The sequence below is a fragment of the Sus scrofa genome, chromosome 3, assembly GCF_000003025.6.
Source record: "Sus scrofa isolate TJ Tabasco breed Duroc chromosome 3, Sscrofa11.1, whole genome shotgun sequence".
Classification (NCBI taxonomy): domain Eukaryota; kingdom Metazoa; phylum Chordata; class Mammalia; order Artiodactyla; family Suidae; genus Sus; species Sus scrofa.
The window spans coordinates 94,269,798-94,296,081 of NC_010445.4; the positions used below are offsets into that span (position 1 = coordinate 94,269,798).

Here is a 26,284-nt window from a genome sequence, read left to right on the forward strand (position 1 = left end):
AATGACCAACCAGTCCCAAGAGATCTGAGCTTATCCTCAACCATCTCTGGCCCAAGGGGCTCCCAGGATATCTGGAGTCCCAGCCTTCATGAAAAGAATGATGGAGACATACATCAAATGCTTCAGGGCCATAAGTCTGAGCACTGGGGTACACGAGACCTTGGAAGCATGCCTACCTGGGCAGACTCCCAGCTTCTCGACTCACCTGATGGCCTTGGACAAATCCATTACCTTCTCTGAATATCAGCTTCCTCATCTGTGAAATGGGGATGACAATACCCACTTGGAGGGATGCTTGAGAGTTAAGTGAACTTGAAGGCACATACAGTGCACAGAAACCACCTAAATATCACCCAAAGTGTATGTGCAGATGGAGTCTGGCTTCTTGCATGTGTTTTGGTTTTGACTTTGGGCACCTTTTTTTTTTTTTTTTTCAATGCCCTTCCGTTGGGATTGGGCCTGCAGGGCTAGGGCTGGAGGAGCACAAAGACCTTTCTCCTGTGTCACAGGCTCTTTCCCAACCCACCGACAACAGGAGTAGTGCCCTCAGCTGCAGTGGCAACAACACAGCTCACACTCTGACATTTCCCCAGGGGTTTCTGTTGATCCTCTTTCCCCCTGTGAGGAAGCCAGGACCAGATTCTTATCCCTCTCCTCCTTAAGGGGAGATGGCCTTGGAGGAGAAATGAAGCAACTCAGCAGTGGGGCAGCTGGAAGCTGGCCTTCAGTCCTAGCGGTTGTTTTTGCTCCCCAGCGGGGAGGGTCACTCATGCAGAGGGGCCCCCACGCTGACGGGTGACTCCCCATTAAAAGCTGTCTGATCAGGTCATGGGCTGGGAAGGGAGGGAACGGATCTGGCTGGCACAAGGGGCTACTCAGTTGAGTCTGGCCTCTTGAACCAAAGTAACCGACCAGCTCTTGTGCCAGTGACGTCTCAGAAGCCACAGTGTTCATGGAGGAAACGAACTCAAGTTATTATTACACCCATTCCACCTAATTGACTGAATGTACTGAGTGTCTCAAATACCGAGGGGACAAGAAGATACCGGAGCCTTTGCTTTCATAGAGCCCTTGTTCTCTAAGGGCAGCTTTTCAAAATGATCTAGCACTGACTCTATGTCTCTATAACTAAAGTGGCATAGAGCCCACTCTTGGCATTTTACAGACAGCCAGCCAGAAGAGAGCCTAAGCGAAGAAGTAGCTGAGATCTCACACAGCACCCTGAGGAATCCAGGGCTCCTATCTCATAGCCCTTTGTTTCATTTTGTTTGTTTGTTTTCTTGTCACTGCTCCAGGCTATTCTCCACACAGCAGCCAGAGTTGTCTTTTAGATCTCAAGGGAGACTCTGCCACGCCCTTGTTTCTACCTTCCCCCGGAATCCAGCCCAGGAGACTTACCTGGCACAGCTGTGCTTCTTCGCCTTTCCTGCCCACTTCTGGTGCCACACTGCCTTCATTCTGCCCACCTCCAGGCCTCTGCTCCTGCTGTCCCTTCTCATCAATCACAAGATCTTCCCAGACTTCCAGATCACTCTGACCTGCTGGCCTGGTTCTCTTCTCTGGATTCATGTTTGTTTATCACCCTCAGCACATCCGCTCGGTAGGGTCAGGGATTTTGTCTTGTTCACACTGCATCCCCAGCACTTAGAATGGTGCCTGATACATAGCAGGTGATCAAAGGCTTTTTAAATCAATGGATGTTGCATTGCATTGATAAAAGAGAAAAAGCTTATTAACTATGGGAAAGAATAGACCTAGTGGATGTGAATAACTGCCCTGAGAGATTGCAGGGGCCCTGCTGGATCAGCCCATCCCACCCAATCTAATATTCCTGAAGCCCAGTCCTCTCCCACACTACAGATGGGACCAATAAACCAAATCCAGCACGAACTCCAAGCAGTTGCCAACTCTAAGTTGGCCTTAACCCCAGGCCTAACTAATAGAAATAATATCTTTGACTCCAAACCTAATCATTACCTGAACTTGCTACTCTAATTACAAACCCATAACCATGGTCTCCTCTACCTGACGGGCCCATGATTAGACCCAGGAACCAGCTGACCCCACTCTCATCCCAGCTCTGATGTTAAGAAAACTTGATGATGCCTCAGTTCCACTAGTAGATGCAGACAGGGGAGTGTGGACTAAAACCAGTGGTGTGGACACCAAAAGCTGGGAAAGACCTTAGAGAGATCTACTTTCTTCCCTTCCCTTCCTCCCCTTTGTGGATAATATTACAATTAATAAGTACTGTCATTTATTTTCTATTTGTCCCCTTGGTTCCTTGTTCCTTTTTTTGGCCCTCTTTTGGATTAATCACTTACATCTTAATATTCCATTTTACTGACTTTTGGGACTTTTTAGCTAAATCTATTTTATTCTTGAATTATTTGTACTAGGGATTACAATTTGCATCCTTAGCACATAGAAGAACTTAAACCAGTATGATTCCCTTTTACCATCCCCCATCCTTTGTTCTACTGTGTTCATATATTTTATACCCTGAGATGTTAGAAGCCCTATATTACTGCTGTTGTTGCTTTAGATAATGGTCTTTTAAAGAAATTAAAAACTGAAAGATTGTTCTCTTAAGGTTACCTGTAAAATTACAATTTCCAGGGCTTTTCACCCTTTTCTGTCGATCCTGAAGAACTTCATCTCCCCACCTCCATGGATATGGTGGCTTCTCTACCCTTCCATCCTTGCTTTTACAAAGGCTTCACAACCTTCAAGTTTCCATCCATTTTCTACAGTGAAGTTGACTGCCAAGATGAAATTATAAGCATTTCCACGCTCCCTAAGGATGGGTCCAGATGGAGCCATGAGAAAGGAGAGGGCAAGGAGCAAGGGGCCTCTCCTCTTCCTCCTTCCTAAACCACCTCCCCCTTCCCTGCTCCTAGCCTCGCTCCAAGGGCATCCATCTGATCATAGAATGCAAGATGCAACTACTACATTTATCTATCGTTTTTACCTCTCTTCCCTCCTAGGGAGGAGAGCAGACACCTTTTGGACAGAGTATGAATCCCCTTAAGTCACCCACAAGCTCTTATTGAGCTCTGTCTCCATGAGGGCCCTGTACCTGGTAAAGAGAAAGGCAGAGATAGAGAGGCTGCATAGAAGTTAAGGAGCTTATACACTAATTAGACGACCATGTGTACCCATCCTAAGGAGATCAACAATCCAGTCTTCTTTCTTTTTCCTTCTTCTCCTTCCTCTTCCCCTTTCTTTCCCAGCCAATCAGCAAGGATCAGTAGAAATGTGGATTGGAACAAATGTAACTGGGTAAGAAAAGAGAATCAAAGAAGTCCTCAGATCCTGAACTCTGCTGAGGATGTTGCCACCAAGGCATCTCCCATCTCTAAATAGATGTAATCAGTGCAAGAGATCACAAGGGGCCCCTCAAAGCCCTGGGAACATAGAGGTGAGGACATAGCACAGGTTGTGTGGATGCACATGGGTTTGGAGAGGAAATGGGTAAATTCTGGAGGGAGTCTTCTGAAGGGTCATGAAGAGAAAACAGATGCTGGAGCATGTCCCTAAACTTGAAGTCAGCGAATGGAAAGGTGCACAGCTGGCACCAGGCCAGGACCCTTCCTGGCTTCCATGACTCCAGCAAGGTGTTCCTCCTCCTCCGAATGTGTCCCCAACCCCACCAACAGCTGACTTCTACTCATCCCACAGAACATAGTCAAGTTCCACACCTAAGGCTTCCAAAGTTACTGTTACCATCTCCACTCCTTTTCTTCCTCTTCCTCTTCTTTCTTCTTCTTCTTCTTCTTTTTTTTTTTTCTTCTGATTGAGACTTCTGGAGCCAGTATGACTTGTGTTCAAATCCCAACTAGATCACCTGCCAGTTGGGTGACCTTGGATAATCCACCTTTCTCACTGAGTTTTTGGTTTATTCATCTATAAAAATGGACGTGTTTTCTTCTTTATTTGAAAAAATTCTTTCTGAATGACTGTGATAGGCAAACAGTTAATGTCCTTAAAATATAAAGAGTTCATCTAAAACAACAAGAAATATGCAAAGACAGAAACATAAGTGGATGGGGTCATGAACAGATAATTCAAAAAAATGAAATACAAGCAGCTAATAGACATTTCAAAACGTGTTCGATATCATTAATTATAAAAATGAAAATTAAATAAGTAAAGCACATTTTGATTATAAAAAGCCACTGCAGTTTTAATCTATAATAATTAGTATTACAAGGACATGGGGAGATAGACAATCCCAGCTTGATTGTTAGGAATGCTTTTTGGAACACAATTTGGCAACAGCTTGTACCAACAGCTTTGACAAGGCTGGTACACTTTGACCTAGTAATTTCACTTCTAGGAATCTGTTTGAAGGATATAATCAAAGATGAGGTCAAAGATTAGTATTCACAGATCTTCAGAACACTCATAAAAGAGTTCTTAATAGGAAGTTTTCAGAAACAGAAATCTAAATGACCATGAGTAAAAGACTACTTCAATTTGTATGATGCATCCTTAAAGTGGAATTGTGTGGCTGATAAAAATAATATTTTCAAAGATAATTAATAATATAATGATTATAACGCGATGCTTGTTGATAAGTAAGCATTGTATAAACTGGAACACCAACTTTAGGCATCTCTGTTTCTTTACATTTATATATATCATTGGAAAAAAGACTGAGAAATAATCATATCAAAATGTTATAGTAGTAATTTGAAAGGTTATTTTATTTTATTTTATTTTTTTAATGTGTTCTATATTTTTCACAATAAACAACCGTTACTTTTAAAATCATAAAATAGGGAGTTCCAGTCGTGGCGCAGTGGAAACAAATCTTACTAGGAACCATGAGGTTGTGGGTTTGATCCCTGGCATCGCTCAGTGGGTTAAGGATCTGGCATTGCCATGAGCTGTGGTGTAGGTCACAGATGCGGCTTGGACCTGGTGTTGCTGCGGCTGTGGCGTAGGCCAGTGGCTACAGCTCCGATTAGATCCCTAGCCTGGGAACCTCCATATGCCATGGGTGCAGCCCTAAAAAGACAAAAGTAAAAAAATAAAAAAATTAAAATAAATAAAATCGTAAAATAAAACTATTTAAAAGTCACAATTATGCTGTTTGAGCCAGTAACTTTTTTCTCCAATCTATCCTAAAAAATTTAGAGAAAGATGTTGGTACAAATATATTATTGAGTCATTATTTATAATTTCAAGATATAAAACAGATGTCCAGCCATTGGGGAAAAGTTAAAAAAGTCGTTGTATATCCATATAACGGGGCATTGTGAAGGCACTACAGATGCTTTTCCAGAATTTTAATGTCTCAAAATATTTTTGTTATATAGGTCATCAAGAATGGGAAATTGTATATACAATGTGGTATCACATAGATTTAAAATGATTATAAAAACTGAAATGTATACACGTAGTGCTAATGGTTATATTTTTGTCATTAGATAATAGACGATTTTTTACCTCCCTGTACTTTTTTTTGCTTTTTAGGGCTGCAACCATGGCATATGAAAGTTCCCAGGATAGTAGTCGAATCGGAGCAGCAGCTGCTGGCCTACACCACAGCAATGTGGGATCTGAGCTGCATCCGTGACCTACACCACAGCTCATGGCCACACAGGTTCCTTAACCCACTGAGCAAGGCCAGGGATTGAACCCACATCCTCATGGATACTAGTCAGATTCGTTACTGCTGAGCTATAATGGGAACTCCTCCTCTTGTACTTTTCTTATTATTTTCATATACCATGTCTACAATGAACACTAATTACATTATAACCAGAAAAGAAAAAAAAAAAAAACAGGAAAAAAGAACAATGGAGAAAGGGTGTGAGAGGAAATAAAACTCCTATGTTGGGGAATGCAGCTAATGATAATTATCTCACAAGATTGTTGGGAAGATTAGATGAGGAAGCAGATGTGAATGTGACTAGCACAGTGCCTGGCACACAATAGGTGCTTAATTGACGAACATTCATCCCTCCCTCTCCCTTTATCCCACACCCATTTTCCCCATGCTGCACCCTGTGTGCCATTGGCAGTCTGTCCCACTCTGCTTCGCTCAAGTAGCATTTGTCTCCCCAGTGGTTCTGTTGGCCCAAGAGGACTGAATAGATTTCTTCTCACAGCTCTACCTTCTGGGCAAGGAGCTCCAGGCAACCTTGATGGCCAGGGACAGAGGAATAGGGATGACACCTGCTTCCCTCCATCCACATAACCATGCATGAAGTCTCCTCTCAGGGGTGACATCTAGGGAAATCAGCTTTGCATGGACTAAAGGAGTGAGAAGTGAGTTTCCTTGTAAATGGAGAGCTCACGTCTCCTCTTTCTACACCCCAGTCTAGAAGAACACCCAGGCATAGAAGGTTGGGGAAAAAAGGGTATGGTTGAATGGCCCCAGAAAAGGTTCCATGCCAACCATTCCTCCCTCACTGATAAAGTGTTCCTCCATTAGAGCTAAATGATGGTTCAGAAATGTTCTTTCTAGGTAGATTCCTTTTGAGGGACGAATGTATTAAGTCTCTGGTCCCTCAATATGCACATGTTTATCAGTTCCCCTACAGAAGGCATGTGTGTGACACTCCCAGCATATGACAGCTGTGCGGGGAACCACTGAGGACAGGCATATCTGGGGATACGGGTCCGGGAACTTTCCATCAGTAAACATGTAATGAGTCTCCTACTGTGTGCCATGCACTATTGGATCATAGAAGCTATAGACCGACAAAGGCAAGGTCTGGTCTTCAAGTCTCCTACTCTAAAAATGGAGAAATAAGACAAACTTGTGGAAAAGGTGGCAAGAATATAAAGCGGGAAAGTCTCTTCAGCAAGCGGTGCTGGGAAAACTGGACAGCTGCATGGAAAGCAATGAAATTAGAACACACTCTCACACCACGCATAAAAATAAAATGACTCAAGGATGTAAATATAAGACATAATACAATAAAACTCCTAAAAGGGAACTTAGGCAAAACATTCTCTGACATAAACCACACAAATGTCATATTAGGTCAGTCTCCCAAGGCAAGAGCAATAAAAACAGAAATAAACAAATGAGACCTACTCAAACTTACAAGATTTTGCACAGCAAAGGAAACTATAAAAAGAAAAATGAAAAGGCAACCTATGGAATGGGAGAAAATAGCTGCAAATGATGCAGTCGACAAGGCTTAATTCCCAAAATATACAAACAACTCATACAACTCAACAACAAAAAACCAAACAACCAAAATGACAAAATGAGCAGAAGACCTAAATAGACATTTCCCCAAAGAAGACATACAGATGTGCCAAAAGGCCCATGAAAAGATGCTCAACATCACTAATTATTAGAAAAATGAAAATCGAAACTACAATGAGGTACCACTTTACAACAGCCAGAATGGCCATCATTAATAAGTCTACAAAGAACAAATGCTGGAGAGGGTGTGGATAAAAGGGAACCCTCCTATACTGTTGGTGAGAATGTAAATTGGTACAACCACTATAGAAAACAGTATGGAGGTACCTCAGAAAACTAAATATAGAACTGCCATATGACCCAGCCATTCCACTCTTGGGTATATATCTGGACAAAACTTTCCTTGAAAAAAAGACACATGCACCCGTATATTCATTGCAGCACTGTTAGCAATAGCAAAGACCTGGAAACCACCTAAATGTCCATCGACAGATGAATGGATTAAGAAGATGTGGTACAGGAGTTCCCGTTGTGGCTCAGTGGTTAACGAATCTGACTAGGAACCATGAGATTGCTGGTTCGATCCCTGGCCTTGCTCAGTGGGTTAAGGATCTGACGTTGCCATAAACTGTGGTGTAGGTTGCAGACGTGGCTTGGATCCTGCGTTGCTGTGGCTCTGGTGTAGACCAGTGGCTACAGCTCCAATTGGACCCCTAGCCTGGTAACCTCCATATGCCGTGGGAAGCTGCCCTAGCAAAGGCAAAAAGACAAAAAAAAAAAAAAAAAAAAAGAAGAAGAAGAAGAAGATGTGGTACATATATACAATATAATACTACTCAGCCATAAAAAGGGATGAAATAATGCATTTGCAGCAACATGGATGCAACTAGAGATTATCATACTAAGGGAAGTCGGAAAGATAAATACCATTTAACATAATGTATATGTGGAATCTAAAATATGGCATAAATGAACCTATCTACAAACCAGAAACAGACTTACAGACATAGAGAACAGACCTGTGATTGCCAGGGGCGGGGACAGGGAGGGACTGGGAGTTTGGGATTAGTAGATGCAAACTATCACATTTAGAGTGGATCAACAATGAGGTCCTATTGTATAGCACAGGGAATTATAATCAATCCCCTGGGGTAGATCATGATGGGAAATAATATAAAATAAGAATGTATATATATGTGTGGGTGTGTGTATGACTCAGTCACTTTGCTGTACAGCAGAAATTGGCACAACATTGTAATCGACTATATTTTAATTAAAAAAAAAAAGACAAATCTGACAGCAAAACCCATGGTCAGAATAGAACTGCAAGAAAAAGGGACCTTCAAAGCTCTCAAGACTGACTATCTAACTGGTTACCGAACGACTGTTACAGTAGCAAGCATAGTGATCCAGGGCTGAGAGATGGGTTGAGCCAGGATTGCCTAGCAGGCTTCGTATGAGGAAGTATTTGTTAGCACTGGCTATGTGGAGAGGCTGGGTCTTCCAGAAAGGCGAGGCCCAGCGCTGGGACAGTTCCCGAGGGGAAAGGCAGTGAGCAGACCGTTGGAAGGAGGTCCGTGAAGGGGAAGAGGTAGAAAAAGTACCTCAAGGGAGTCGGGGTCTATTTTCAAAGGACCCAGGACACCAGGTTTGGGTGTCCAGACTTTGTCTTTGGACAATGAGAAGTGAGCTGGAAAAGAGAGTTTTCTGAAGATGATTCTAACACCAGGGAGAGGGTAGGAACGGATAGGGGGTGGTGACAAGGCCATGAGGCACAAGACATCCCAGGCCACAGCATGAAGAAGGGGGGCCCACACTAAGACTGCATGTGGGAGTGGAAGAAAAGGACAGGGACTTTCAAGGGAAGACTGGCAGGACTTGGGGGCAGAGGGGTGGCCGGCCAGCCAACCCACTGCACTCTTTTTTTTAGGGCTGAATCTGAGGCATTGGGAGGTTCCCAGGATAGGGGTCAAATGGGAGCCCAGGCAGCTGCTGGCCTACACCACAGCCACAGCAACGTGGGATCTGAACTGCATTGGTGAACTTCGCCACAGCTCACAGCAACACCAGATCCTTAACCCACTGAGCAAGGGCAGGGCTTGAACCTTATGGATACTAGTCGGGTGTTACCGCTGAGCCACTGAACTCCCCCACTGCACTCTTTTTAAGTGCCACTGTGCCTAGGGGAGGGAGAGGAAGTGCATTTCTGACCAGGGTTTTCAGGAGTTATGTGGGAGCCTCAGCCTGGCACCCAGGGCAGGGGTGGAGTCAGGGAGAGGGGTGGCCTCTCCTATTCTCTTTGACAACAATGCCCCTCAGCCAGCCATTTTCTGTGGTTGAAATGAGGGGCCTTTCTCCCGGAAGTCCCTCACCCACAGGAAATCCGTGTCCCAGGAGTCCAGCTGTGAATAGAGTCTGCTTAATATCCAAGGGCAGGCAAGGGGCTGTCTGTCTCAGGCCCCTGGGGACCCTCTCAGAGGACCAAGGCAGCAACACCACTCACTCAGTCGGTCAATGTGGCTTCAGGAGCATCTATTCCGTGCCAGGCAGATGCTGAATGCTGATGACACAGAGGTGAGGAAGACAGGGCTATAACTGTAATTCAGCTAGACACCTGACAGTCAGGGTCTGTGCCAGCTGTCACATAAGCAGAGCCTGGAACTTTCGGGGGTAGAGGGCAAGTGAAAAAAGCCTCCATGGAGGCGGTGATGTTGAATAGAATCTTGAAGGAAGAGTAAAGGCTTGTCAGGTGGACACAGGTAGGAAGAAAGTGGATCACATTCCAGGAGATGCCACATCCCCTGCTGGAAGCAGCGAAGTGTGCCTGGGGAACCACCAGTCCCGGGTCAAGCTGCAGGGGACGATGCCCATAGAAAGGGGCAGAAATGGGACTGCAAAGTGGACTAAGGTCCAGATACAGAGGATGCGTGTGGGCATCCCAAGTTATTAGTTATTAGTGTTATTCTGCAGATCACTCGGAGCCACTGGAGCATAGACATGGCCACTCTTGAACCTGCCTCTGGGAGACGGTTTTTCCTCCAGCTGAGCTCTGGGAGCCCAGGTGAGACAGGCGGTTGAGGGAGAAAACCATCTCTATATAACTCCCCTTCCAGCAGGCAGGCTCCCACTTCAGGGCTTTGCCCTGCGTGTTTGCTCCACCTAGAATGCTCTTCCTTCGGACAGCTCCCCTGCTCCCTGGGCCCCCATTATTGATTTCCCCACCCTCTTTACTCTGTCTTTCCACAGTACTTACCACTTGCTGTATAATATGCTTATCACATCTATTATTAGCTGCTTGCTAGAAAGTAAGCTTCGAGGGGGCAAAGATTTTTTTTTTTCCTTTTAGAGCCACACATATGGAAGTTCCCTGGCTAGGGGGTCAAATTGGAGCTAAAGCTTCTGGCCTACACCATAGACATAGCAATGCAAAGCCAGATTCAAGCCACATCTGCAACCTATACCACAGCTTGGGAGCTTGGGACAACGCTGTATCCTTAACTCACTTGGGACAACACTGTATCCTTAACTCATCCTGTTCAAGCCAGGGATTGAAACTGAATCTTCCTGAATACTAGTCCGGTTCTTCACCTGCTGAGCCACAAAGGGAACTCCACAAAGATCTTCACTTATTTTGTTCTCAGGCTGTATCACAGCTCCCCCCCACCCCACCCCCGCCCCGCACCTATACCTAGAACAGTGCCCGGTACACAGAGCCACTCAGTAGCTATTTGTGGAACCAGTGAGCCAATGAATGAATGAAAGCAGAAACTGTCTTTGCAAGCCCAACGCCCAACACAGAGTTTGGGAGTAAGAAAAACTCCGATGACCAGGAAAAAGACGTAAGGAAAGAAGAGGCCAGGGAGTGCACCCCGGTTTCCTCTGCAAACCCCAAGGCCTGGTTTGCCCCCGGTGTGGCGCCGCCCCCCACCTCCGCCCAGCGGGGCACTTGGCAGAGCCCGCGGAGAACGTGCCACTCGGAGAATCAAGGCTTCCTCCGCGGGGCAGCTGCTCAGTCTTGCGTCCTGGAAAAGCTCCCCCCACCTCCTAAACGCTGGCCGAATGCGGGTCCCCGCGCGGGCACAATGGCTCACAGGAAGGCCCAGCGGCTGCGGAAGCCTGGGCGGGTTTGGGAGGAAGAGGCCCTGCCTCGGGGCCTCCTCCAGATCCCGCCCAGAGAAGGAGAACGAACGTGGGGTCGAGGCCCTACCCTCTGCTGGGCGCGGGGACCATCCCTCCGCTGCGCGACCGCCCTCTTCCGGACCCCAGCGACCCCCTAAACGAGGCCCTAAGCACTGGAAATACCGGAGGGCCCCAGTCCCCTTTTATAATTTTGAGAATTACGTTATTTTTATTTAGACAAACAGAAAGCTACATAAACCAAACAGAAATGTAAGAATAGGCTCGAGGAGTGACTAGACGGGCACTCCGCTCTATCTGAAATGTTTATTCCTTACAAGATAAAATGATTGGAAAATAAAACCTTAGCTAATTTTCGGCGGTGAAAAATATGGGCGCTGGTTATATTATTCTTTTCACTTTTCTGTAACTTCAAAATATCTCAAGATTAAAAATAAAATAAAGAGGAGCCTCAAGAGTCTTATTATCTTTCCCATGATGACAACTTGGAGGTTTGCTGAAGTAATGAATGTCCTGAGTTCCCGCCCTGGCACGGCTGTTTAACCAGTTGGGAGATCAAGGCACCTGACAGTTTTGTGGGCAGAAGAGATTTTTTTGGGGGGAGGGGGTTCAAGGCGATGGAAGGGTAGGGGGTGGGAGTCCAAGGCCCTCTCTTAGGATTTGTTACATCCACTCACCAAGCAGGGAACCACCTGCTCCTTCCACAGAAAGGGCAGGCCGACTTCCTTGGCTTCCTGCCTGTTTTGTTTTCCGCCTCTGAGCTAGAGGTCGGTTGTTGCCACATTAATAAGAGGGTGAGGCGTTGGCTGAACAGAAAATGACACCTCAGAGGTGGACTCTTGCAGAAGGGGTCCAGCCAATGTCTTCTGGTAAGTCAGGTCTATTTCTATCACTGCAATCTCCCAGTGAGCAGGGGATTTACTATGATGCTAGTGGATTCATAGGATGGATGCAGTGAAACCCAGCACTCCTAAAGAGCATCCTCCAGATCCCAGGAAAACACATGAAAGACTGCAGATTCCTGTTCATCCACAATCCAATGGAAGTACAAACCTTAGAAGGTTTATTTGCTCCTGCTTTGGGGAGGAGATAAGGGAGAAATCTGTTCTTTCCTTTTTTAAATAATGTTCTGGGCATCTCATAGGGTCTCATAGGTTGGTGTAGCCTCAATCCCATCTCTTGAACCTCCATGAAATCAGTGGCTCTGGTGGTATCTTAGTTTGGGCTACTGTGAAAAGATACCATAGAGTGGGTGGCTTAAACCAAAGAAATTTCTCTCTCACTGTTCTGGAGGCTGGGCAGTCCAAGGTCAAGGCTGGCTGATTCAGTTCCTGGTGAGGGCCCATGTTGTGGCTTGTAAATGGTCACCTTCTCGATTCATGGCAGAAAGAGGAAGCTCTGGTGCCTCCTCTTCTTATAAGGACGGTAATTCTATGATGGGGGCAATACCTTCATGACCTTTCTAAACCTAATTACCTCCTAAAGGCCCCACCTTCGAATATTATCACACTGAAGTTAGGACGTCAACATGTGAATTTGGGGGAACATAAACACTCAGTCCATAACAGGTGGGAAGTGATTTGTTAGCCAACCATCATGGGCACATAAACAAATGCAGCCTCTCTTTGAAATTCTCCATTGGCTGGAGCTCACTACCTCCATCCACCTGACATCATTCTCCTCTCTGGGGTGTACTGAATTTGGCCTTGATCCATAAGGCATCCCTTCTATTTAGAGACTGACTCTTACTTTCTCTAGGCTCAATGCTCCTCCTGTAGGGTCTCTAACTCTCTGACAGAACAGGTCTGAGCAATGTGAATGACGCTCCCAGAGTGAAATTCCAAAAGCTTGTTAAGTGATCAATCCACCAGCCATGAACATGATGGCTTGAGGTTAACTGAGCTATAAAATCATTTGGCTGTTTACTTCTTGGTCTTACTCTGCTTACTCTACTCTTGGGTTATAGAGTTGGTTGAAGAGGGAGGGACCTCCTAGAATGATCTAACGTGGGACCCACTCTGGGCTCAGGAATCAGGACTCCTTTACAGGAATCTTCATCCAAGACTGCTCCATGAAAGATGTCAAGTGTCAGCTTCTCAGGGCAAGAGAAGGCTAAGGCATCCTCAGACAAGGTAGTCTGACCTCAGACCTTGAAATTCATGTTTGATTTAGGTTCAGAGGGCCCTCCGTATGCCCCCGTTTGAGGGGTTGGGCACAGAATTCAGGGAAAGTGAAAGTTTGCTGTGAACTGGAGGTGCTGGCCTGTACTCCTGATCTCTGGGGAATCGAGCCAGAGTGGAGAGCTGTATGGGGGATGGTGGGGGAGAGGGAGACTCCAATTGCAAAGGAAGGATGGGTGCTGGGGGGGTCCTGACTTTCTTCCTGAGCCATCTCATCATCCTTCCTGCCTCACCTAGAATCCCATCCAGCTCCTTGCTGGCTCCTCGCTGTTCCCCTTGCTCCCCGCCCTTAGAGATTTCCTTCATAAGACTGTGGGCACAATGAGTGAGGGCCTGAGTCAGGAGCCATAGCTTTTAATCTGGGGTGTCTGCTGACTCAGTGTGAAGCTGGATGATTACACTAGGCTGGGCAGTGTCTAATTCAAAACATCGAAGCTCCTGAGACCCAGCCAGGCAACCATACATGTCAGGAAGCCCTCAGGACATAGAACAACAGGGAAGGGATTTAAAGATCCAAACAGCTACTTATTAAAGTGGGGTGCCAGGCCCTGGGCACCCAGTTTACTATATGCCTATGGGGCACAAGATCATTCTTTTTTTAATCTTTTGGCCTACTTAAAAAAATTTTTTTAAATTATGTTCTGTCAATTTCTGCTGTACAGCAAAGTGACCCAGTCATACATATATATACATTCTTTTTCTCATATTATCTTCTATCATGTTCTATCATTTCCTGTGCTATACAGCAGGGCCTCATTGTTTATCCATTCTAAATGTCATAGTTTGCACCCACTAACCCCAAACTCCCAGTCCATCCCACTTCCCTCCCTCCCCCTTGGCAACCACAGGTCTGTTCTCTGTGTCTGTGAGTCTGTTTCTGGTTTGTAAATAGGCTCATCTGTACCATCATTTCCACATATAAGTGATTTCGTATGGTATGTGTCTTTCTCCACAAGAAAGTTATTGAAAAGACCTCAGTTTCTTTCTGGACCTGATGGAGCTTGAGGGCATCCACATATAACACCCATGTTTTCCCAATCCAAGTTCTGGGGTACAGACTCGGCAGCTGGGGGACAGACAGCCCTCTGACCTGCTTCCCTCCCAAACTCTTTTCTCAATTCACACTGTTGCCCTCTGTAGGGACGGGTGACGGGTGGCGAGCAAGCAGCCAGGAGGGTACAGAGACTGCCTCCTCATGGAAAGAAGCTTCCTCCAACCTACTAATTTTTTTTTTTTTTTTTTTTCGTTCCCAGGGGAATGCAGAAGTTCCCAGGCTGGCAGTGACAACATGGAATCCTTCACCGCTGGGCCCCTAGGGAATCCTCCATCCAGTAATTTCTTTCTAAGGAAAGAAGGTTGAGATGTGGAGTAAAGCATTTGGGTTAGGAATTAGCTGGGGAAGTTGCAAAGGAGTTGAGGGAGGCCATTAAGTCACCCGGGTGGGGCAGGGACAAAGCACTGGACTTAATTCCACCACATTTTGTGAAATCCAGTTATAATGGGCACCATGCATGGTTCTGGGATAGATGAGAAGTGTAAGGTCCTGCTTTCTTTCTTTCTTTCTTCTTCTTCTTGTTTTTTTTTTTTTTTTTTTTTTTTTTTTGGGCTTTTTGCCTTTTCTAGAGCCGCTCCCGTGGCATATGGAGTTTCCCAGGCTAAGGGTCGAATTGGAGCTGTAGCCGCCGGCCTACGCCAGAGCCACAGCAACTCGGGATCCGAGCCATGTCCGTGGCCTACCCCACACGTCATGGCAACGCCAGATCCTCAACCCACTGAGCAAGGCCAGGGATCGAACCCTCAACCTCATGGTTCCTAGTCGGATTCGTTAACCACTGCGCCACGATGGGAACTCCAAGGGCCTGCTTTCTATGTTCCTCACTGCCACGTTGTGCTGGCTGGAGGGAGGCGTGAACAAAGTGCAGAAACAGAGGAGGGACCAACATTTCCACAGCAGGATGTTCTAAACAAGGTGAGCAGATAAAGGGTGGCCCTGATCAGAGGAAAAGTGTGGAAGCCTAAAACAGACAACAAAAAGAACATATGACCCCCCCCACCACCACATTGTGTAAACAACCTCTTATCCAGAGGCAGGGAACTGTGCTGCTTAGTGCACCCCTTAAAATTCCAAATGAGCCACAGGGTGTTTATGTTGAGAAAAATAATCCCCCAGGGAGAGACAAAACAATCCCACAGAAGTTCCAAGTCAGCTAGTTCATCTGACCTGCTCCTTTGCACCTGCCACAGCTGCTTTCTGCAGGGCTACACCTCACTCGTGTGCACACTGTCACTGGCATTCTAAGATGATCTTCTCCCCCAGTGTCCTTGCAGGAGCTTTGGGAGCCTTCGATCAGCTTCCAAGGAGCCAAGGTTGTCTTCCTAACCCTTTTGTAGAACTGTTCCACATAGGAGGTCTTGAAACCAAACAGCAGGTCGGGTTTAGAGAAATTTCTCCATATATGAGTTTTCCTCCTGTGAGTATTAGAATTGCCTGCCCTTTCGGGACAAGTGCTTTCACTCTTGAGAAGGAATTGGGCTTTGCCAGCAAACAGTCCCACCTGCCTGGCAGCCCGAATAACCAGATCTCCCAGGTCCTGACAGCTGCTCTGGGCTACTGTCACTGCCACCATGCCCAAGCAGACCAAGGTGCTAGCTTTTGTCCCCAGGACACGATTCTTCCTGGTTCTCCAAAGGCATTACCTTACCAGGCCAACCTCGGTCCATCCTGATTTAATAAGACATTAATGGCAAACAGTAACAAAGAATTAACTTAAGCAAACAGAGAAGCTCCTGAGCTTGGATGCTCCTTGTGCCGGACGGACTTGCCTCCTTTGGGGTCAGGGCTGCCTCCCCCAACCCCAGGAGGCCACAGGGTTGGTGGAGGGAGTTGTGTTTATTCAGGAGGACTTCTGAGGGGAGGTGCTCCAGGGAGAGAAGAGTAGAGATTGTTTACAGGGCCAGGGTGGCATCTGCAGCTTTTACCTGCCCGGGGGACTGTCTGGTAGAATAAGTCTAAAGCTGGACATGAGGTGGCTTCAGCCAGGGGACTTTGGGACAGAGCCAGAGGCCCGACCTCCCTGGATCTGGATCTCAGTTTTCCCTTCTGGTCTTTGGGCATGAAGCTACCTCTGAAGAATGTCATGCAAATGAACATGATCTTACAGCCACACTGTGAGCTCTTAGCAGGCAGTAATAGACGCTAATCTTTTCTTGCATCCTCTGCACTACCTATCAGGGTATACAGCTCTTAGAAGCCACTCAGCTCAACAAATATTTGTTAAACAAATGAATGAATCTGTTTCCTCCCAGCCAGAAATTCCCCATCCCCAAAGGGAAGCAAGTTTGGGGTGAGTCACAAAGATTCCAATTGTTTTATCCAAGACCCTCCATTTCCATATTGTCTCTAGTTCTAGGAATTTGCTGAGAAACATCAGCACAGCAAGGCTGTGCTTTACAACGGAACAATGCTCCCTGAAAAGTTGGGTGTAAATCAGATTTTGGGAAAACAATTAGTATTTTAAATGCACAATGGGAATTGGCTATTTTATGAATGCAGTGAACTTGTATAGAAAAAGTGAGTACTTGGGAGTTCCCGTTGTGGCTCAGTGATAACAAACCTGAGTAATATCCATGGGGACTCAGGTTTGATCCCTGGCCTTGCTCAGGGGGTTAAGGGTGCGGCATTGCTGCCAGCTGAGGTATAGATTGCAGACACGGCTTGGGGCTTGAATCTGGCACTGCCGTGGCTGAGACATAGGCCAGCAGCTGTAGCTCCAATTGGACCCCCAGCCTGGGAACCTCCATATGCCACGGGTGTCTAAAAAGACAAAAAAAAAAAAAAAGAGTACTTTATAAAATTTGTGTAAAGTGAAATCCAGCTAGGTCACAGAAATTAGGTACATGCACGGATATGCCCCCACTGCATCCTCCCACATCTTTCTTTATCAGTTGCTAAAGGACTGATCGTAAATAAAGATTAAATTACATTACTCAAAAAGGAAAAAAAGAAAAGAAAACTCAGTGGTCCTGTTGCTCTTAAACATATAAACAAGTGATAGGGATTCTCCTAATCTTCCAGGATTACAGCCACTGATTCCCAGTAGGGGAAGAGGGGGAAATAGGTTGGTGCATCACCAGTTGGCTGATTAGCTTCTGGGAAGCCAATGAGTCATACAATGGCCCCTGTGAGCTGCCCATGTGTGCTCCTCATCAATGGCATGGAGCTGCTCTCGGAAGGAACAGGGTGGGACTCTCACAGCCCTCTAGGCAGACCCTAGCCTGGAGTGTGGGAACAGAATAGGAAATGAACAGACATGGAGGGAACCAACTCCAGACCAGCTCCCCTAATTGGGCTTTGTGGCCTCGACCACAGGAGGTAGAGGCATTGAGGGTTCTTTCAAGTGGGGCAGTGTGTAGGGTGTGGATGGAGGTGGGGATGGAGTTCTCTCTAGCCCTCAAATGTCTTTCTCTAGGAGGGAGGGAAGCTTTGAGGGCTGGGTGAGTGTGGTGGACTTAGTTACTCTTCTCCAGTAGTCAGTGTTCTCCCTGCAGGAGGATTTTAAGTCACGCTGGGCCATCCCACATGCTTTAGATAATGAAACGAGAGCAGAAGTCACCTGGGTCATTTTCAGGCAAAGCACCCACCATCACTGCAGTGTTCCCAATGGTGGCTGTGACATCCTGGATCCCAGAGGGACCAGAGGGACTGTGACACAGAGAAGAGCTGCAGCCAACCTGGGCTAGATGTGTAGAATGAACTCAAAATAAACATCCGACATCTAATGTCTCTGAGATCTGGGGACTGTTCATTATCCCAGCAGAACCTTGCCTATACAGGTGGACGCATTGCCTAGATACAGACGGGGTAAGTAAGCCTGAAACCTAAAGGAAGATACCATAGAACTAAGGAATGTTCGTAACTGGGCTGACCCCTCAGGGAGGTGGAGAAGGAAGAGTGAGGGGGAGGATGTGCCTCCCAGTTCGCCCTGAGCCCCTAGGAACCAGGCCTCAGAGATCCAAGGGCAGGAGGCTTGTCTTGTCTCTGGGAGATTAAGATAACCTTCAATGAAACCTTGTTAATAGTTCTCCCCAAGTGAACAGAATCTTCCTTTCTGCACTCTGACCTTTCCCATCTGTCCACCCCTATCTGTGGATTAAGCATGAGCTAATACCGGGTCCCGTGGTTCTGCCTCTCAAAACAAGCTGTACTCCAGAGGCAGATCACATGAAGCCTTGTCGGGAAGTAAAGCCTAACTTGCAAGAATTATGGAGAAGCAAGAGCATGTAGAACCGAATGATAAACCCCACAGTCCTTGTTTTGTTTTGGTTTTCGTTGTGCTAAAATACACATTACATGAAATGACCATTCTCAGCCATTTTNAAGTGTACAGTTCAGTGGTATTAAGTACATTCTGGTTTTTGTGCAACCATCACCATCATCTCCAGAACTCTTCTCATCTTGCATAATTAACTCTGTACCCATTAAATACTAGCTCCTCATCACCCCTCCTTCTAGCCCCTGGCAACCACCATTTTACCTGTCTCTCTGAGTTTAACCATTCTAGGTATTTGCCATCTTTTTTTTTTTTTTTTTAAATCTTTTTAGGGCCACAGCCATGGCACATGGAAGTTCCCAGGCGAGGGGTCGAATCAGAGCTGCAGCTGCCAGCCTACACCACCGCCACAGCAATGAAGGATCCAGACAGAGTCTTCGACCTACAACACAGCTCACAGCAACGCCAGATCCTTAACTCATTGAGCCAGGCAAAGGATTGAACCTGCGTCCTCATGGATACTAGTTGGGTTCATTACCACTGAGCCACAAGGGGAATCCTATGCCATCTTTTTTTGCTCAGGTTGAAGGACAGTGGTCTCCAAATCTTCCTAACCAGAAACTCCCATCAATTATGTTTGTGCACATACCACCAAAGTTTTCTATGATGAAGTAATTTATAAATTATTACATCTATTTCACTAGACTAATGCATTAGGTCTATTTTTCAACATGGAACAGCAAAGCTTTTATTCCTTCTTTTTTAAAAAACATTTTATTCTGAAAAAAAATTCAGATTTACAGAAAAGGTACAGAAATAGTATGGAGCATTCCCACAATCCCCCTGTCTCAGTTTCTTCTAATGTTACGGTCGTACATAATCGCAGGATCACTATCAGAACTAAGATGGCAACATGGGTATAATACCGTTAGCCAATCTACAGACTTCATTGGGATTTGCACTAGTTTTTCAACTAATATGCTTTTCCTGTTCTGGGATCTAACCCAGGGCCTCACACTACATTTAGTCATCCTAGTCCAATCTGTGACAGTTTCTATCTTTCCTTTTCTTCCATGATTGGTGACATTTTGTAGAAGTTCCCTCAATTTGGGTTTGTATGAGGTCTTTTATTTTTGGCCACACCCACAGCATGTGGAAGTTCCTGGGCCAGGGATTGAACCTCCACCATAGTTGTGACCTATACCACAGCACTGGGTTTTTTTTTTTTTCTTTCAAGATTTATTGAAGCACAGTTGCTTTGCAATATTGTGATAATTTCTGCTGTACAACAAAGTGATTCAGTTACACATGTGCACACATCCATTCTTCTTTAGATTCTTAACCTGCTGTGCCACAAGATAACTTCCTGTATGTTCCCTTTTGATGTTTAGATTGGGTTAGATGTTTGGGGCAGGAATAGCAATATGTTCTTCTCCCCGTGTCCTATCAGAGGCTCTGTGATGTCCATGTCTTCCTACTGGGAATGTTCACTTTGACCAGTTAGTTGAGGAGGTGTCTGCTGGGCTGTTCCACTGTCAAGCTATGATTTGTGGGTGATAAATATCTAGGGTATGACGTTTGGGGATTATGCAAATTTTCATTTTCTCCTCAAAATTTGCCCATTAATTTTAGCATCTGTGTAGATCCTGCCTGCAGCAATTATTACAGTGATATTCTAATGGTGACTTTTCTGTTTCCTCCATTCTTTCTACATTAGTTGGAATTCTTCTGAAAAGAGGGTTTATGTTTTCACTTCCATTTATCTATTTATTCAATTATTTATCTCTATCAGAGTGAATTCATGCATAGTTTTGTGATTATAACTTAGGATTCATATTATTACTATTTTTATTAGCTTTATTTCACAAATTGTTCAGCTTTGGATTTTGGGAGCTCCTTCAGGCTGGCTCTTGTGCCTTTTTAACATGCTCTCAACCTTTTAAAAGCATTTCCTAGAGTTTCCATTGTGGCTCAGTGGGTTAAGAACCTAACATAGTGTCACAAGGATGCAGGTTTGATCCCTGGCCTCACTCAGTGGGTTAAGGATTAGGCATTTCTGTGAACTGTGGTGTAGGTCAAAGATTCTGCTCAGATCTGGTGTTTCTGTGGCTGTGGTGTGGGCTGGCTGCTGCAGCTCCAGTTTGACCCCTAGCCTAGGAACTTCCCTATGCAACAGGTGTGGTCATAAAAAGAAAATATAACATAAAATAAAATAAAATAAAATAAAATAAAACAAAACAAAAGCATTTCCTTAATCTCTGGCTCCACAAGATGCTTCAGGCTCATCTTGCGTCTCCCCTGCTCCCGGCCTGGAATCAGCCACTCCTCCCAAAAGCCCTGGCTCCTTTTGTTGGAGAATGGTATTTCTAAACCACAATCTGGGTGCCAGGTGTGCTTATGAGTGCCACCGTGCCCTTGCTTCCAGGCCGTCTCAGCAGGTAGAGACAGGATATCCATGAGTGCCTACTAACATAGAATACACATGTTTCTCCATTTCTGTAGCTATTAATTTGTACATGTACTAAAAAACCACAAGTGCCCATCAACAAATGAATGTATCAAAAAAGTGTGATACATAGATACAATGGAACATGAATCAGCCTTGAGGAGGAATGAAATTCTGATAAATGTTACACCACGGATGAACCTAGAAAGCATTAAGTTACATGAAATAAGCAAGACCTGGAAGGACAAATACTGTATGACTGCACTTACCTGAGGTATGGAGAACAGCCATACCCACGGATGCAGCAAGTACAATGGAGGCTAACAGGGACTGGAAGGAGCAGGGGGATGGAGAATTATCATTTCATGCTTACAGCATTTGATTGGGATGAAGAAAAAGGTCTAGAAATGGATAGTGGGTATAGCTGCACAACATAAGAATGTAGTTAGTGCCACTGCCTTTTACACTGCCAATGTTAAATGCTAGGTATATTATATCACAAAAACAAACAAACAAACACAGAATTCATGCTGATGCCTCTGAACCCACTGCAACATCGTAGAGTTCATACAGGGCCTTCCTCCTCTCTTGTTTGTAATTTCTTTTTTTCTGACAGTGAGAACACAGGCTTTCCTTATTTATAATGTATTTATTTATTTGTTCAACCCAAGCACATCCATTTTCAGAATTGCTAATGTATACTCCTATGAGAAACAGATTTACTAACCACATTATTTGTGTACTTTTTCTTTAGTGTCAAGATATCCAGTCAATGTATTGTTTTCTAAATTTATGTGGGTTATTTTCTTCTTCCACCCCCTCCAGTGGAGGGATGTTATTCATTTTTTTAATCCATTTGTAGTACAGTTAAGTTCATTTGTTACAGTTTGTATTTCATTTTGAGTTCACCCCACATTTTGGTTTTTTGCTTAATTTACATACTGTAAAATTCATTTTTTATATTCACTGCTAAGGGTTTTGGAAAATGTAAAGAGTAGCACATCCACCACCACAAGTACCTGATACGGAACAGTCTCATCACCTCCCATTCCCTCATCAACTCCTGTCATCCATCCCTCCCAGTCTCTAGCAACCACCGATCTGTTCCCTGACCCTACTGTTTTGTCTCTTCTGCAGTGTCAGATAAACAGAATCATACAGTAAGGAGCCTCTTGGCTCTGGCTTTTTCACTTATAAAATACATGTAAGGCTCATCTATGTTGCTCTTTGAATCAATACTTTGTTCCTTTTTGTTGCTGAGTAGTAGTCCATCCATATTATGGATGTACCATAGTTTGTTCATTCACCAGAATATCTGGGTTGGTTCCAATTTGCGGCAATTATGATGAAAGCTGCTATAAGCATCCACACGTGGCTTTCTATGTAAACATAAAATTTTGTTTCTCTGGAGTAAATACTTAGGAGAAGGACTGCTGGATCATCTAAGTGTATGTTTCACTTTATACAAGATGGCCAAACAGTTTTCAAAGGTGGTTGTGCCATTGACATTCTTACCGGAAATATCTGAGAGTTCCAATTGTTCTAAACTCTCATTAGCACTTAGTGTTATCAGGGTTATGAGTATTCACCTACTTTGATTTTTATCTTGTTTTTATTCTAGTGTGTGGTAGTACCTCATAATGGTTTTATTTTTGTTTGCTTGTTTATTTGTTTGTTTTTTAGGGCCTCATAAAAAGCCCTATGGAAGTTTCCAGGCTAGGAGGTGAATCAGAGCTGCAGCTGCCAGCCTAAACCACAGCCACAGCAACTCAGGATCCAAGCCACGTCTGCAGCCTACACTGCAGCACACAGCAATGCTGCATCCTTAACCCACTGAGTGGGGCCAGGTATTATACCTGTTTCCTCATGGGCACTAGTTGGGTTTGTTACAACTGAGCCACAACAGGAACTCCTCAAAATGATGTTAGCAGTGTTGAACTGAACTTGAACAGTGAGGCATATGGGGCCAGGCAGAGATCAGCCCACTGCTGGTCTGAATTCTCAATCCCAGCTTCTGGGGTCCCTACTCAAAGTCTTTCAGGGAAACAAGACAGCAACAAACCTAGGAAGCAGTATTGTGTCTTTACTAATCCTTGCCTGCTTCTCACAACTAACTTCCACCTCTAAGGTGCCTGTACATTTCACACTTATGATCTGACCCTTATAACCACCCTTTGAGGTTACTAACCTTTAGGATCGCTCCCACTTGACAAATGAGGAGCCCTGGCTTGGGGAGGTTAAGTAACTTGGCCAAGATGACCCAGTTATAAGCAGCAGAACCAGGACTCATGTATGGATCAGCTCATTCTGGATCTTGGGCTTTCACCATTATCTGTGCAGGATGGAAGGGGAGTGCCACTGTTTTCACAACTTAATTAATCCTGACTTTATTTTCACAGAAAAACATATTCACACAGTCTATAAATATTTACTGGGTCTCTCCTATGAGTAAGCAAGAGTTTAAACATGAAAAAGATGTCATTTTTGCCATGATGGACCTACCCAAACACATATAAAATAAATTGGGTGATTCTCAAATTTAAGTCTTTGGCCTGGAGCACTTCCCATAACTGCACTCACATATCCAACTGCCTACCTGACATCCCCACCTGGATGTCTGATAGAAATCTCAAACTCAAAATGTCAACAGTCAAGTTCCTCCTCTTTCCCAACTCTCAGCAGCCCTTCTTGTCTTCCCCTTTACTTCTTGGTGAACCCACCCCTCCAGTGGCCCAGTCCTAAAGGCTCAGAGTCAACCTCAACTTCATTCTCTCTTTTCTTTTTTTTTTCTTTACATACCCAAGTTCAGTTCATCAGCAAGACTCGTGGGCTTTGCTTTGGAACGTATCCAAAAGCTGACCTTGTCTTGTCCCACCAGCTACAACACAGCTACTTCTGGTCCAAACTGCAGTCATCTCTCTCCCTCCCCTTATAGTCTCTTCTAAACACAAGGGATCCTGTTAAAATGGAGTCAGATCAAGCCAAGCCCTGTCCCCCACTAAAAAATAAAAGCCAGTGTTCCCAGGATGTTCTCTGAAGTCCTGCAGGATGTGGTTCCCTGGGCCCCTCTGACCTCACCTCCCACTAACCCACCCCACTCCACTCCACCCCACTCCACTCCACTCCAGACACCCTGGCCCCCACTGCTCCTGCTGGCCTTTCTTGCTTTGTGCGCTTTGCACTTACTGTTGCCTTGCCTGGAGCACTCTTTCTCCAGATAGCTGTGTGGCTCACTCTGCAACCTTCTCAGGGCTTTCTCAAATGCATCCTCAGTGAGGGCCCCCCTGACCCATCCTACACACACACACACACACACATTCCTTACTCCCCTTTTTGTTTTCCCACATTACCTGTCAATATCCAACATATTTTGTAAATATAGGATATTCTCTTGATTTTGGTGCCTGTCTCTTCCCACTTGAATATAAGCCCTATGGGGGCTTAGAATATAGCCTCATAGGGCTTATATTCTCTATCTGTTCCCCTAACTCCCAAAATAGTGCCTGGTACACGGTGGTCCCTCAGCATACAAATACTTGCTGAACAAAGGAAAGAACTAATGCAAGAAGAATGGCATTCATGTCACACGTGAGAGCAGAATACATTCTACAGGATTGCCTAAGAAAAGTGATTACATCAGAGGGGTCAGGTGGAAAAGGGGGGACGGTAATTATTTGAGAAGAAAAGGACTTATTTCGTAATCCTGCATACACACTGACACAGACTGCGTTTTTCTACTATGTCTTCCCAATTATTTGATTTTTTTTTAAATTAAATTTATTTTTTTTAGGGTACAGTTGATTTACAGTGTTGAGTCACTTGCTGCTGTACAGTATAGTGACCCTCTCTTGGCTTGTTTTGAAGCATCTCAGATTAGGATTTAGAAATAATAGCTTAAAAGTAAAGTCACTCTTGTCATGAGTGTGTGCTTACATACATGCCAAAAAGTGGCTCTTAAAAAAGCTGACTTCAAAGAATCTCCATCAAATGCTCTATCCCCCTTCTCCACTGCTGCGGGATGCCCCCACATGCCCCGGGGGAGGGGGGCTAGGTGAGGAGAGCTTCTTTCAGCACCTTCAGTGCCTGGTGCTGCCCTCAGCCCCACGCCCAGTGACCCCTCCTTTTCTCATGCATTTCTTACCTCTTTTTCTGGTCACCCCAGTGCTTTGAGGGTTTGGGAGTCTTTTTTCCTGCCCATGTCTTTCCCACACCAAAGAAATTTCAAACAAACCCAAAGAGTGAAACTGAGTGACTTTAAGGTGTGGCTTTTTTTTCATTCCACCCAGTGAATCCCAGAGCGATGGCTGCAGAGGCTCCTCCTATCAGGCCTCAGGTCAGGTGCAGAGCTTCTTAACAGTCTGATCACAGACCATAATGAGGCCCCTTCGCTCTGCCCAGCTGGCACCCAGGTCAGTAGGTGTGAGAGAGGGAAGCTGCCCAAACCAGAGGCTTCTCCATACAGCAGAGTGGAAGGCCTTTCTGTCCTTCATCCCCCATCCAGACGTTTCCTCTTTACCTTCTGTGCCATCCTGCTGTGCAGAGCATGGCTGCCGGTTCCAGTCCTGCCTCCTTCCTTCCCTAACTCAGGCAGGGCCCACCTACATCCCTGAGTTGCTCACTCATTCAGTCAACAAACATGGAATATGCTCTTACTTGGTGCCTGGTCCATGGTAGAGTCATAGGCTGGAGAGAGAGAGGCAGGCCCATTCCTGCTCCTGTGGAAGGCCTGAGGCTCAAGCATCCTTGCCTCATCCATACACATTTTGGGAATAAAGTCTTCAAAGAAAGCCCTTCTGGAAAGTTTTAGGAGCTCCAGCATGGGGTGAAGGAAAGTTTGGAGTAAGGAGAGATAATGGCAAAAAAAGGAAGGAAGGAAGGAAGGAAGGAAGAGAAAGAAAGAAAGAAAGAAAGAAAGAAAGAAAGAAAGAAAGAAAGAAAGAAAGAAAGAAAGAAAAAGAAAAGAAAAGAGAAAAGAAAAAAAAGAAAAGAAAAGAAAGAAAGAAAGAAAGAAAGAAAGAAAGAAAGAAAGAAAGAAAGAAAGAAAGAAAGAAAAGAAAAGAAAGAAAAAAGACTAGATGAT

At 45.1% G+C, this 26,284-nt stretch overlaps 1 long non-coding RNA gene across 1 annotated transcript in view; it reads right to left on the reverse strand.

Moving 5' to 3' along the window:
• LOC106509830 overlaps positions 418-26,284 on the reverse strand; it is a 44,791-nt gene continuing 18,924 nt past the window's right edge. The window contains exon 2 of the long non-coding RNA XR_002342734.1: positions 418-4,005. This is a non-coding gene — a long non-coding RNA (uncharacterized LOC106509830). The remainder of the gene's footprint in view (positions 4,006-26,284) is intronic.